The 14,220-nt window shown below is 38.8% G+C and overlaps 1 protein-coding gene across 4 annotated transcripts in view; it reads left to right on the top strand.

Moving 5' to 3' along the window:
* Positions 1-14,220, top strand: part of CDH20 (cadherin 20) — a 456,770-nt gene that overhangs the window by 215,291 nt on the left and 227,259 nt on the right. The window contains exon 4 of one of the 4 annotated variants that reach the window (XM_075826739.1): positions 5,628-5,700. The exons of the other annotated variants lie outside the window; for them this stretch is intronic. The gene's annotated coding sequence lies outside the window, so the exon portion shown is untranslated. The remainder of the gene's footprint in view (positions 1-5,627; positions 5,701-14,220) is intronic. 4 annotated transcript variants of the gene reach the window in all.

Here is a 14,220-nt window from a genome sequence, read left to right as displayed (position 1 = left end):
CTGCCATTTGAAATCAGTCTTAGTGTAAAGCTACAACTGTAACAGTGGGCAGGTAGAAAATACAAGAGAATGTATGTGTCTGACCTGCACGTCACTTTCCTTCTGCTGTGCTGTAACTTTGCTGGACTCTTTTCCACTTCTCGCAGCCACCTAGAACTTGAAGCCATTGGGATATGGAATATGAATATAGCACAAATTTTTTTCGATCTATCACTTTAACAAAAGTGATACATAAACTCTTTGTATCTCTGTGTAAAACAAGCAACAGTTTGGATTTATAGAATTCTAGAATATTAAGGATTTATGTGACACGAATTTCCAATATGGCGGTGTGCTTGAGGCCTTATGGTTGTTATAGTCATTATTTTTTTGCAAAATCAAATTTCCATGCTTTATAAATGTACATTAACTTACCATGACCCATGCACCCCTTTATGATACACTGATGTAGTTATGATCAGCTATAAGCATCAAATCTTAGGAGCAAGGCCCGAAGGAAAATACTATATGCATTTTTCATGTGATCTTATTAAAATATGTAACACCATCTAATAGTGATACATTGCACCAGCTGCTCAAGCAACACGGTCATAAATACCTCTATCCAATGTTTGCGTTTTAGTCCTTTTATCTCTACGATGTCATGGACAATATTTAGATTTATTCTCAGCACTAAACTACACATCTGTCTAAGAATATGGTATACAAAGTGGAGCAAAGATGAATAGAATAATTAAATTACTAGGAAAATGTGTCAAATACATAGGGTGTCAGAAAGTCAATATACAGACTGCAACATAATAGTGTATTAGTTCATTTTCATGATGTTACCAACATGTTTAAAGTTCCTGACATACGTACGTAGCGCTAGCTAGTGCTGTGAGCTAGAAATGGTGTTAGCTCTACAAATGGTAAATCGTAGGTAGAATTGTAAATCCTGTGCTGTATTCATGAGTTACAGGATAGGAAAGTTTCGTACTATTTACTGAGCCAAGAGAAATTAATATATTATAATACAGTGATGTCTTTTAGAATTGTATAATTGGATATTAACTTCATGGAATTGTGGAATGCACTGTATGCATTTAGGCCTTACGCCCACTTCAGTTATTTTGTTCAGTGTGCCGTCCGTTTTTTTAACGGATAGCACACTGACACATTCATTTCTATAGGGCCATGCACACTTCCATTGTTTTAACACAACCATGTGGCCGTTCCGACAAAAATAGGACAGGTCCTACTCCTGTCTGTCTTTGATGGAACAGTCTCGGACATTTAATTCATTTAGTCCGATGAAACATCAGACTGCACACGGAAGCCATCCGTGTGCGGTTCGTGTTTCAGGGATCCGTCATTAGCGGCCGTAAGATGGCCAACGGAAGTGTGCATGAGGCCTTACTGTATTGCTATACAGATTTAACATTGACTACTATTTTATGTAATAGTAGTCGCGGTAGTTTCTCCCTACACAGTCTGACACTGTCTAATCAGAGACTGTGAAGGGCAATGCCCCTTTAACAAGGAGAATGGTAACACCCAATTGTCATCTTATCAACACATTTCTGGGAGGAATAAGAGAGAAATGGAACAACGCACAGTTCTAAGAAAAGATGCTCAAGAACTGTCTGTTTCACTAAAAGAGACATGTCGGGAGAACTGACAAGTCCTTTTTAACTCCTTAACCCAGAATCATGTACATGTATGTCAACTGCGGCAGTTAGCGGCCGCAGAATCCCATACATACACATCCTTCTCAACACGCAGGCACAGGAGCTATTGCCGTGCGATTGCTGCAGGAGCCAGGCTGTGACGGGCAGCCTAGATCCCGCTACAATGGCTATATACTATATATTTAGATGTGTTGGTATGAATCCAGCATTAACCCAAAGTGGCATGTCCAGTTTAACTAGATAATTTGAAAAACACATTTATAAAGCTTTCTAGATGGATGATACGTCCCTCTAAAAAATACTGAACAAAATATTTATATAATAAAGTCAAGCCACTGCTGACAAACACTTGCAAACATTAGCAAGCAAATGTAATCAATAAGAATATAAAAGTGACGAATTTCAGATACCCACTCAAAATTCCATAAATAAAATTTCTTTGTGAAACATGTAAAACCTCACATAATAATTAAAGAAACACGTCTAATCTATTATACGATAAAAAATTTAAGGAATTGTTGGGTATAAAGATTCATTGTGTTTCCTCTTGTGAAGCAGATCGATCACAAAGTGACTGTCATCTATTTATCTCATTTAAATTTGATGATTATACAAACAAAAATGCTGCTTTTATTATAAAAAAGTGTCTATGCTCCCAACCACGGTTTTCTCTAAGACATTACATGCGAAAGCCAAAAACTTTCCAGGCCAGCATATACACGTGTATATATATATATACAGCCCCCTCTCTCTAGTACACAGTGGTATTGTTCTAGATAAATTAGTACAAGTCATTATTAAGGTACCATATTATTACTGTCATGTAGAATTAGGGAACCTCAAAAATGGTTTCTCGTCCATTGTCAAGCATATGGTTGATAGTGGTGACGTATCTATAAACCATCACTATGGTCTACAAGAATAATTCCCTTATAGCATAAGTTAACTTTTGATAAACTGGGGCGGGGTTGTTATTATAAATATTTGAGCCCCATAAAAGCAAATGATCGGGGCCCCTGAACTCCACATTATGTTCCTCAGCCTCCATCTTGTGCCCTATTGTGTCTATATAGTGGGCAGCCTAACAAGGATATTATACAGTGATCCACTAATGTTCCTAATGAAACAGAATAATATTATGTTTACGGATGTAGCCATTTTTATCTTGACTCTGATAACTTACTGCAGAGTGATATCACATAACATAAGCCATTAAAAAGTAATTGAAAAAGTCAAGTTCAAAATTCTTGACACTGTGTATTTAATGCGTTAAAAGTCAAGATAAAGATGGCAACATCTGTATGCTGTTATTCCGGGCTATACAATATATTAGGTCAGTCCATAAGGAGGAGAAATCCTAATTATGGCCTGTGCAATAACACTTGCATGAAATAAAGGGTATCTTGTTAGAAATCAAATGTGCCCAAGAGCCCCTTCACTTTATAATTACAACTTTATAGCTTCCATGTAGTAACTAGTGTGTAGCAGGTAGGTGGCAGCCCACAAGAGAGTTTGGGCCACCTGAACTTCTCTGACGGCAGTCCTGGACCAATGCTTCTATGTTTGCGAATGGCATTTAAAGCCATATCAGAATTGCTCACCCCATAAATCGGAGTGATGTTGTAAATATTGTAATGAAGTCACCGGAAAAATTTTATTCATTGTGGTTTTCTTGCAACCTGTTGACTGTTTTAAAACTGTGGCATGTAATGGATTGGGCAACGGTAGAGATTATATTTCCCCACCTCTGCACTACTCTAAAAAGTTAGCCCAGTGGGAATACTTCTAATAGATATTTAGGGAAGCAATCAGAAAAAGTTATATATTTGGGCAAGGGTGTAATGTAGCTACATCATATGTATAATGAAGGTTCACTGAAGGTGAACAAATGCATTAATATTGGATTTTGAATTTCCCTAATACTATTTTATTAGTCAGGGAAATAACATCTCTGGTAACCATAGTGTTTACTCCATGTCACAGGCAGGCACAGAGATAGCAACTTCCCATATGTCAGTTTTCTGGACCCGTGAGAGTGTGACATAGAGAGTGGAGGGAGTATGGGGATAATTGTAGTCGCCTGAACTTTTAGTTTTTTAGTGTAGTTAAGCTCTAATAGAGATCAATACTATACATGTTAGAAAGCTGATCCTGTATGCTATTGATTCCGTCAAAATGACGGAACACTTGCACAGCGGAGACAAATGGAAACCATTGGCACTGGATCCGTCACCATTGAAATCAATGGTGATGGAAACGGAAGCCTATGGCTTCCGTTTGTGTCTGTCAGTGCTCCGTTCCGACGGAAAGCTCAGACAGAACGTCGGAACGGAACTGTAGCGCAGATGTGAACGAAGTCTAAGTTTGTCTATCCTGCAAAGACGCATATCCATTCATCTTTTCTGCCTTGCAACATATTTATTAATGTATGTAACTAGTTACAGGGAAGCAGGTTAGTACAGTTAAACATCATTAAAAGCGCTCTTTTTTGGGCACCGGTTAATAAAACTTGCTGCATTATTAAAAATAATACTATTACAGCAGATACAATATTTTATTATAACCTGTGTAGTCATCAATAGAGATGAGCGGTTTTCCTGAAATTTATTTAGGTACGATTCTATCGAACCAACTGTCATATTCGATTTTGTCCAAATAAATTAGTTGCAAATTGAAAATATCCCGACTGCAACATATATAGCTATGCATAAACATATATATGGCTATAGGTAAACAGAGGGTAGCCGGTGGTAACAAACAGCCTGTTTAAAAATACACTGCACTGTCTGATTTTTTTAGGCTTTTTTTAAACTAAAAATCGCTCCAAACATTATCCATTTTTGGTGCCACTATTAGATATATATATAAAACAATGAGTAAAGTCTGAGCCGTGACGTCTGTATCAGCAGGCAGCGGCACGCTATAAGCACCAGGATTGTAAGTTAAATTATTTATTTGGGAAAATAATTTAAACTTTGACAGAGACTGAAATATTACGGCGCTGTATAAATGCTTGACATAGACTAATCAGACAATTTTTGGTGGCACTATTAGGCTTTATTCAAACGAACGAGAATCACGTCCGTGCAACGAGCGTGATTTGCACGCGCGTTGCACGGACCTATATTAGTCTATGGGGCCGTGCGGACATGTGCGTGATTTTTACTCAGCGTGAGTCCGCTGAAAAAAAGTCACGACATGTCCGTTCTTTCAGAATTTTTCTGTTTACAAACATCCAAACGGAGTGTCTTTGAGATGAGCGAACCCGGACAACCGAACCGAACTTCACCAGGTTCGGCCGAATTCGTTTTGACCGAACCGGACAAAAAAAATTCCGGTACGCGACGTCAGGAGATAGTCACTGTCCAGGGTGCTGAAAGAGTTAAACTGTTTCAGCACCCTGGACAGTGACTTCCGATCACAATATACATGAACGTGTAAAAAAAAAAGAAGTTCTGACTTACCGATAACTCCCTGCTTCTTCCTCCAGTCTGACCTCCCGGGATGACAATTCAGTCCAAGTGACAGCTCCAGCCAATCACAGGCCAAGCACAGGCTGCAGCGGTCACATGGACTGCCGCGTCATCCCGGGAGGTGGGGCCGAATGTCAAGAGAGGGACGCGTCACCAAGGCAAAGGCCGGGAGGGAAGTTCTTGGTAAGTACGAACGTCTATTTTTTTTTTTAACAGGGTGCTCGATATTGTGATCGGAATTCACTGTCGAGGGTGCTGAAAGAGTTACTCCCGATCAGTTAACTCTTTCAGCACCCTGGACAGTGACTATTTACTGACGTCGACTAGCCTCATCTCTATGATCCCGGCTGCGCGAAAATCACGCAGCCGCGCATCATACACTGATTACACACGGAGCTGTCAATTGGTTTTTGCGCGCGTGTGAATCCAGCCTTAGATGTATGAAAACGAATGAATGACGTCCCATCCTTGACATCTATTTCAGAAGACAGCGGCATGCTATCAGCACCAAGATTAATATTATTGAAGAAGTTTTGTGAATGATAGGATAAAGATTGGTGAGTCACAAATGAATGTAAGAATTGTACAGCTGCAGCAGAACTTACAGCAATGGCTGCCTGTGCCTGCTTAACTTACTTTGTGTCTAACTCCTATCTCTCTCTAAATTCTATCTCTCTATAAAATTATTGTAAATCTAATCTATTTTCTTCTCGCTATGAAACACACTCACTGACATTAATCTATTAATCTAACGTACTCTCTCTCCTCCCTGTATCCCTACAAAGCACAAGCATTTTCTGGTTGGGCTTTTTATAGTGGCTCTGACTCTTATGACTGTCATCCACTGAGTTATCAGTGACTCAGACCTATAGGCCTGACGATTGGCTGTGCAAGACATTATAGGGAAGCCCGCCGGGCCAGCAATCGAGGTTATGTGGTCGCTATTTGGAGTGATTTGCGCAGAACGAATATCAAATGTTTCTGATAAACTAAAATCCTAAACTTTTGGGAAATTCATTAGGAATTCGGTTTTTGTAGATTCAATTCACTCTTCTGTAGTCATCATCATTTTTTAAGCTCAAGTATTTGAAGCAGTGGCTATAGTACCAAATGATTTATATATTACTGTTTGGTATTTATTTATATAGCTAGCTTTGTGATTTTCACATCTTAGAGGTTTTTTTATACATATTAGTGGGTTTTGTATTATTTGAGTTTAAAAGGAATTCTTACATATCATTTTTTTTATTTAAGATCACATCCTTTCCATCAGATCCCGTATCTTGATGGAGACTTCTGTCATATCTATTAAACATCTAACATAGTAACATGACAGTTTTTAAGGTTAAAAACAGACGTAAGTCCATATAGTTCAATCACATATCCTGCAGTGTTAATCTGAAGGAAGACATAAAATACCCCATGACCAAAAAAATGACAATTTTCCTAATCTTAGGAAAAAAAATTCCTTCCTGACTTGAAATATGGCAATCAGAATAAATCCCTGGATCAATGACCCTTCTCCAGGAATCAAATACATATAAATTGTATGATTATAATTTTCAAAACAGGCATCCAGGTTACTTTAAAATCGTTCAATGATTTAATCATAACAACATTCTCTGCCTGACATTTCCATAGTGTCACTGCTTGAAGCCCATTCTATGTTAATGTAAGAACCCTCTTTCCTTTAGATGTAGTGGATGTCCCCTTGTTAAAGTTACAGTCCTCGGTATAAAACGATCATTAGACAGATCTCTCTGTTGACCCTTTGACATATTTATTAATGTTTATTACATCACTTCTAAGTAATCTTTTATTTATTTTTTCAAACTGAATAAATTCCAATTTCGATAATATTTCTCCGCCCATTCCATTTCTTACTTTGGTTTCTCATCTCTGAGCCCACTCTGGCTCTGCTATGTCATTCTTGATCACTGGTGCCCAAAGCTAAACACAATTTTCTATATGTGGTCTGACTAGTGATGTGTAAGGCAGTAGAACTCTGTTCTATTTATTTGCATCTATGCCTTTTTGATGGATTCCATGATCTTTTTTTGCCTTGACATCTGCTGTCTGACATTGGTTGCTACAATAAAATTTTCTAGTGACATCAGCTTCCTGACACTAGTTGCTACAATTCAGATTGCTTTTTTTGTTGTTCTTTAAAAAGATGTCTGACCTTGCCGAGCTTATTGGGGAAACTTTTGTCGCATCCTGTAATAACTTGAAATCTCTCAAAAGCAAAATGTTAATTGTTATTTTAATGAGAATAACAATAGTGTATTTGGATCTAGGCCACTCTAGTGGATGAAGTTTAAAAAGTACGGGCAAAGACAGTGGTGCTAAAAGTAAAACACACTGTTCACATCTGCGTCGTGGCTTCCATTATGGAAGTCACGGCGCAGTGCCGGACCCATTGCACAACCCATAACAGTGATGCCCGACAGTACCCCATGACTTACAATGGGATCCATTAGGTTCTACTGAGGTGTCCATCATTTTCATGAGAAAAATAACACTACATGCTATTTTTCACATCAAATTTAACTAGATCTGCGATGGAGGCTCCGAACCAAACCTTCAAAACAGATGTGAATATATATTACGTAGGTCGAATTCTACAACTTCAGAGATAATACGCTGTATTGTAAATTATGTTCCATAAGAATAAGCTGCACAACCGTTGCTTTTATATTTTGCGCACAAAATATAAAACTAGAAGAATCACTGCTCCAACACAGTTTACGGTATTATTGCTATGTTTTTAGTTATTTTTTCATTTACAAGTATTGAAAAAATAAATTTATTTCTCAGTACAAAATGTGGAAAATGCATAAAAATTATAACAAAACAAATGATTTTACATTTTTGAAAGCTACTATATGAAACAGTAATAATAAGTGAACATTATTACTCATTACATATTATATAATTTGATGGAGTATGAACAAAAGTGAAGCAAAACTGTTCTCTGACTGTACTTGTTATTGTGAAGTTGCTGAAAGAAAGAACGAACGACAGAGTGAATTTTAAAATGGGTTTTTGAAAATAGTCTTTGTTTGGTTAAAACACTCTGTAGTTCCAAAGAGGCCTACTACAGGGGTGAAAATGTTGAAGCAATTTTTTAAATGTTTTTTTAATGCTATTCTCCCTGTTCCTTAAATACTTGTAAAGGTTTCAAGCATTGTTGACTGACGGTCATAAAAAAAGCAGCCACATTTTAAAGTAAAAGCAGTTTTTACTTTTGAGAAACGGATTGCTCGTATACTGTGTCTACAGTTTTCATTTAAATGCATGGATTTCTTCACTAATCTAAAACATACACACACTCCCAAAACTCAATTACTTTCCAATCCATTAGAACAAACAAAGCCCAAACGGGATGGACAATTGAATGTTATTGGGTCTTGTCTAAAATGTATAAAAAGGCAGAGAAAGAAGAACATAACACTTCTTCTACAGTAAAATTGTCTTTCAATTTAAAGGTATACTTCTATTAAGATCTACAACATTGCTACTGAGATTCATTCCATACAAACTTCTGTCCGATGCACCGTAGAAACAGTCTGCAAACTGCAACTTTCATAGTAGGGTCTCATGCATACTTGTATGGGCTCATACTGCACCTTTGTGTGCATCCAATTTTGATAAACCCTGGCATGTAGCATCAGATGGCATATTATCAGTGGCATATTTAGAATAGAGGGGGACCCATGAAAAAAATCGAAATGGATCACCGCAGGTTCCCAACATCCAATAGCAAAAGAGATGCAAAAAACCAAGGCAGTGCCCCTTTTTCCAAGGGCTCCATAGTAGCCAAATGGGCTGCCACATTTTTCCCACAGTTCAACTAGGTATGTTAATAAGCACTCAGTGCTGAGAAAGTGCCAGCTTGTAGACCCAACCCATTCTTAAAGCCTAAAACCCAGTTAACATTTGTCACCTATGCAGTTGATAGAACGTTATGGTGATCTAAGTTTAGCTCTACTCAACCACTGTAGATCCAGGTGGAGTGGATGTAATATGGACCCTAAAATGTACACCTATCACAGACAGTTAAAGGGGTTTCCTACAGGATATGTGATAAATATTAGTTTTTTCCTCAATTCTAAAACATTTAAAACCCATGATAACATATTAAGATATGAGGATGAGTTATGCTAAATACTAAACTGAGCACTGTTGCATTGACAAATTCAGCGCTGTCAAATCTGTATATGTTACTTTAATTTCCATTTGCAGGCAGGAGTCCAAACAATGAGTGGAGTAGGTCCTCTATCATATTGCCATAACAATTCCCATATTCTAATAAAGCGCTAATTGTGTGTATTTGGGTCATACAACATTAACACTGGCAGCCAGAATTATGCAATAATAGGCTAATAAGCTGTTATTCCTATTAGTGATATATGAATGTATTAATATGAATCTCATGCAAGTTAAAACGGCTTTATGTTATTACAATCACATAAAACTATACACATACTATAGAATGAAAAGTTTTCTATGCTGAGTAATATCTACAGCAACCTGAAAAGGAAGATCAACTTTTGTAACCAAGTTTTAAGTTATTGTTCCAATCCATCTAGAATGAAAAAGGCAGCAAGTAGTTCTAATTAAATATCTCCTACTCATTTTGGGTCCACAGCTCCATGGTAACAGACTGCAAACCAACCCTGTGTATTACATTGCCTCGCATCTGTGTGTGCATGTGTACATATGAGGTGTATGTACAATATATGGGCAAAAGTATGTGGACAACCCTACTAATTGTTAAAGTGAACTTTTCACCTCCCCATACATGTGCAGCTGAGTGCTTCATGTAATGGGGAGGGCTGCACAAACTCTGGGACACTTTAAATTTTTTTATACCTCCGTCCGTTATTTAGATAACGGTGGCGTTATATTTGGCACTCGATATTTAAATAACCCCCTGAACAGTCAACTGTACTGTCAAGGGGGCATGTTACTATCCAATCAGATATGGACAGTGTTACATCAAATGCGCACGCTCTCTCACTCTTCAGCTTTGAAGATGACTCTTCTGCCGAACTGGCAAGGGGGCGTGTCTCTGCTACGGACAGTGTAAGCGCTCCCCAGCTCTTTTAACACTGTCCGTAGCAGTGACACGCCCCCTTGCCAGTTCGGCAGACAAAGTACAAGACTGATCTCTCACAAGAGCTGAAGAGATGAGAGCGTGCATGCGCGCTCTCCTCTCCACAGCTCTTTACACTGTCCGTAGCAGTGACACGCCCCCTTGCCAGTTCGGCAGAAGACTGATCTTCAAAGCTGAAGAGTAAGAGAGAGTGCGCGCGCGCACACTCTCTCATCGCTTTTGCTGTAACACTGTCCATATCTGATTGGAGAGTGTCACAGCCATAGTAACACGCCCCCTTGACAATACACGCCCCGTTGACTGTTCAGGGGGTTATTTAAATATCGGTCGCCAAATATAACGGCACCGATATCTAAATAACGGAGGGAGGTAGAAAAAAATGTAAAGTGCTCCAGAGTTTGTGCAGCCCTCCCCATTACATGCTGCACTCATCTGCACATGTATGGGGAGGTGAAAAGTTCTCTTTAAATTCAGGCTTTCCAGCCGCACCTACTGCAAACAGTTGCATAAAATCACAATTACAGCCATGTAATGTCCATAGTCATATATTGGTAGTATTATAGGTTGTACTAAGGAGCTCAGTAACTATAGATGTGTCACTGTCACAGCATGCCACCTTTGCCAAAAGTCAGTTTGCTAACATTCTAATCTGCTAGATCTGCCCCTGGCAACTGTAAGTGCTATTATTGTGAAATGGAAGCTTCTAGGAGTAACAGATTATTCACAAAGCGTTACACAAAGCTGCACACAAACCTATTATCACCATTCACGATGCTAAGCGTCAGCTTGAGTGGTGTAAAGCTGCGACCTGATATTACGTCACTTCGAGAACCTGTGAGAAATTAGAGACTGATGGTGCAGGACAGAAGATTTCCAAAAGTAAGTATAGTATATTGAAAACATTTTGTTTATTTTAAAAAAATATTTGTATAGTTAGGGAACCCATTTAATTACTTTTTCGGGCTATAAATGGGCTAATACAAAGCCATAGCTACCAGGTACTGCATTTGAGATAGCCTCTGGTAAATAGACATATGAAGTGAGTTGAGCTATTATCCATACATATAAGTCAGAATTTATATTTTATTTATTTTCTGTGACTTATATAGTGCCAACATATTAGGCAGCATTGTACAGAGATTGTTAATACACATTTTATTATTTAACCCCTTGAGGATACTGCCTGTTTTGGCCTTAACCCCTTGGCGACATGTCACATACTATTACGTTGCTATCGCCAAGGTCTTAAGGCAAAGCAACATAATAGTACGCGATGGTGATGGTGCGGGCTCAGAAGCTGAGCCCGCACCATCGCCAGCGGGTGTCGGCTGAATATTTCAGTGGACACCCTGCTCCATGGCCAGTACCGGAGCTAGTCGCCGATCCGGCCGATTAACCCCTAAAATGTAGCGCTCAAAAGCGAGCGCTGCATTTATGGGGTTTTACCAGCAGATTATAACCCAGCGATGTAATCGCGAGGTTCTGATGACTGCTCCGGCAAACCAGAGGCCTAAAAATGGCCTCCTGTCTGCCAAGTACGAAAGCCTGTTAAGTCCCGCTCGGAGGTGGGGTCTAAAAGTCTTCTGTCCCCAGAAACAAGATGGCGCAAGCTCAGAAGCTAAGCCTGAGACATCAGCCGCCGGTGTCAGCTGTATGTTACAGCATATACGAAAATCAGCGGGCACCACGATAGATAGATATATGAATCACAGGGGTGCTGCAGAACGTGCAAGACAACTAAATTGATGATAGCAAGAAAAGAGAGCACGATCAAAATAGAGCACACCCAATGCAAATAGTATGAAAAATTAAACATTTTTATTGATCCAAAACATATATATATATGACACACAAATAAAAACATTTAAAAACATGTATGAACAGAAGCCAATAAATTACAACAAGGCACCAGAAAATAGATAGAAAACAGAAAGAGTAGACGCCAAAAATGTAAAGCACACCGAATATCAGGTACGCATAACCCAGAAGTGCTGTAGTAAGGGAACTACCCCACGGGTTAGGGTATGTTCACACGGCCTATTTTCAGCAGTTTTTACGGCCGTAAATGCCCGAAAAACGGCTGAAAAATCGGAAGCAAAAAATGGCCGTGAAATAAGTGCAGGAAACTTCTTGGGACGTTTTTGGAGCCGTCTTTCATAGACTCTATTGAAAACAGCTCCAAAAACGGCCCTAAAAAACGCTGCGAAAAACGCTGCAAAACTCACGAGTGGCTTATAAAACGTCTGAAAATCAGGAGCTGTTTCCCCTTGAAAACAGCTCCGTATTTTCAGACGTTTTTGAGTTTGTGTGTGAACATACCCTAACAATGCGGCTTTCTCAGGGGAAATAGAATGCAAAAGATCTATTTTCTGGTGCCTGCTTGTAATTTATTCTCCAGCTTTATCCCTAGTGTAGCTACAATTCTTGGCATGCTGAACACCAGATCATCCCAGATTTCTCATCTTTGTGATTATTGTATGTTGTGGAGTAGAGGCTTTATATTTACCCAGTACTAACCAACTATTTATATATTATTGTCCTATTGAGACAAGTATAGTGACTGTAGTTTTGCCCTACACATGGGCTTCTGTTCATACATGTTTTTAAATGTTTTCATTTGTGTGTCATATATATATATGTTTTGGATCAATAAAAATGTTTCATTTTTCATACTATTTGTATTGGGAGTGCGCTGTTTTGATCGTGCTATCTTTTCTTGCTTTCATCAAGCTGTATGTTACAGCTGACACCGTGCTGTAATGGCAGAGAACGGAGCCAGCTCTGATCCCTGCCATTAACCCCTTAGATGTCACAATCAAAGCGATTGCGAAATCATAGTGGTCTTTAGCCGATCGGCATCGCTGCGATGCACAGCGTTGCCGATTGTTGCTATGACACTCGGAGGCCTAACAATGGCCTGCTGGTCTGCCACGTATGCAAGCCAATTAGGCGGGCCTAATAGGCTTGCTGTCACTTAATAACTGACAGCTCTAATGCATTGCACAACCTGGGTAGTGCAATGTATTAGTGTAAAGATGAGAAGTGCAGGCCTTCAAGTCCCTTAGTAAGTCTTTTATTATAGGAAAAGTACACATACTTGGTATCACTGCGTCCGTAACGACCCAAACTGTAAAATTATAATGTTATGTTTTCCCGCATGGTGAAGACCGCAAATTTTTTTTATAAAAAACAATGCCAGAATCGCTATTTTTTGGTCACCACTCTTCACAAAACATAGAATAAAAAGTGATCAGAAAGTCGCATTTACCCCAAAACAGTACCAATAAAAACTACATTCCCAAACTCATCCTGGAAAAAAAAAAAAGCCCTTACAGAGATTTTTGGATGAAAAAAAAAAAAATTATGGCTCTCAGAATATGGTGACACAAAAAATGTATTATTTTTTGCAAACGCTGTAAAACATAAAAAAAACCTATATACATATGGTATTGCCATAATCATATCAACCCGCAGAATAAAGTAAAATGTCATTTATAGCCCACGGTGAACAAAAAGAATAAAAAACTTTGTCAGAATTGCTTGTTTTTGGTCACCTTGCTTGCCAAAAAATTGAAGAAAAAGTGATCAAAAGATGGTACCAATGAAAACTGCAGATTGTCCCGCAACAAATAAGCCCTCACACGGCTCCGCTGAAGAAAAAATAAAAAAGTTCTGCCTCTCAGAATATGGCAATGCAAAATGTGTAGAGTGTCCCAAAAGCGGATAAGATTGGGCACCATTTATCAGTGTGATACTAGCCACATATCTATGAATTATTATTTATTTGCCGCATTATTATACCATCTTATTATGCCCTGATGTACTCCGCACAGCTTACATATGCCCCCACATTATAAACTGAAATACCAGCAATACTCCAAACAGAAAAACTACCAAGCAAAATCTGCGCTCCAAAAGCCAAATGGCGCTCCCTCCCTTCTGAGCCCTACAGGGTGCC

Source organism: Rhinoderma darwinii, chromosome 5 (assembly GCF_050947455.1).
Source record: "Rhinoderma darwinii isolate aRhiDar2 chromosome 5, aRhiDar2.hap1, whole genome shotgun sequence".
NCBI lineage: Eukaryota > Metazoa > Chordata > Amphibia > Anura > Rhinodermatidae > Rhinoderma > Rhinoderma darwinii.
Note: the sequence above shows the minus strand (reverse complement) of the source record. Positions and strands in the feature narration are given on the sequence as shown.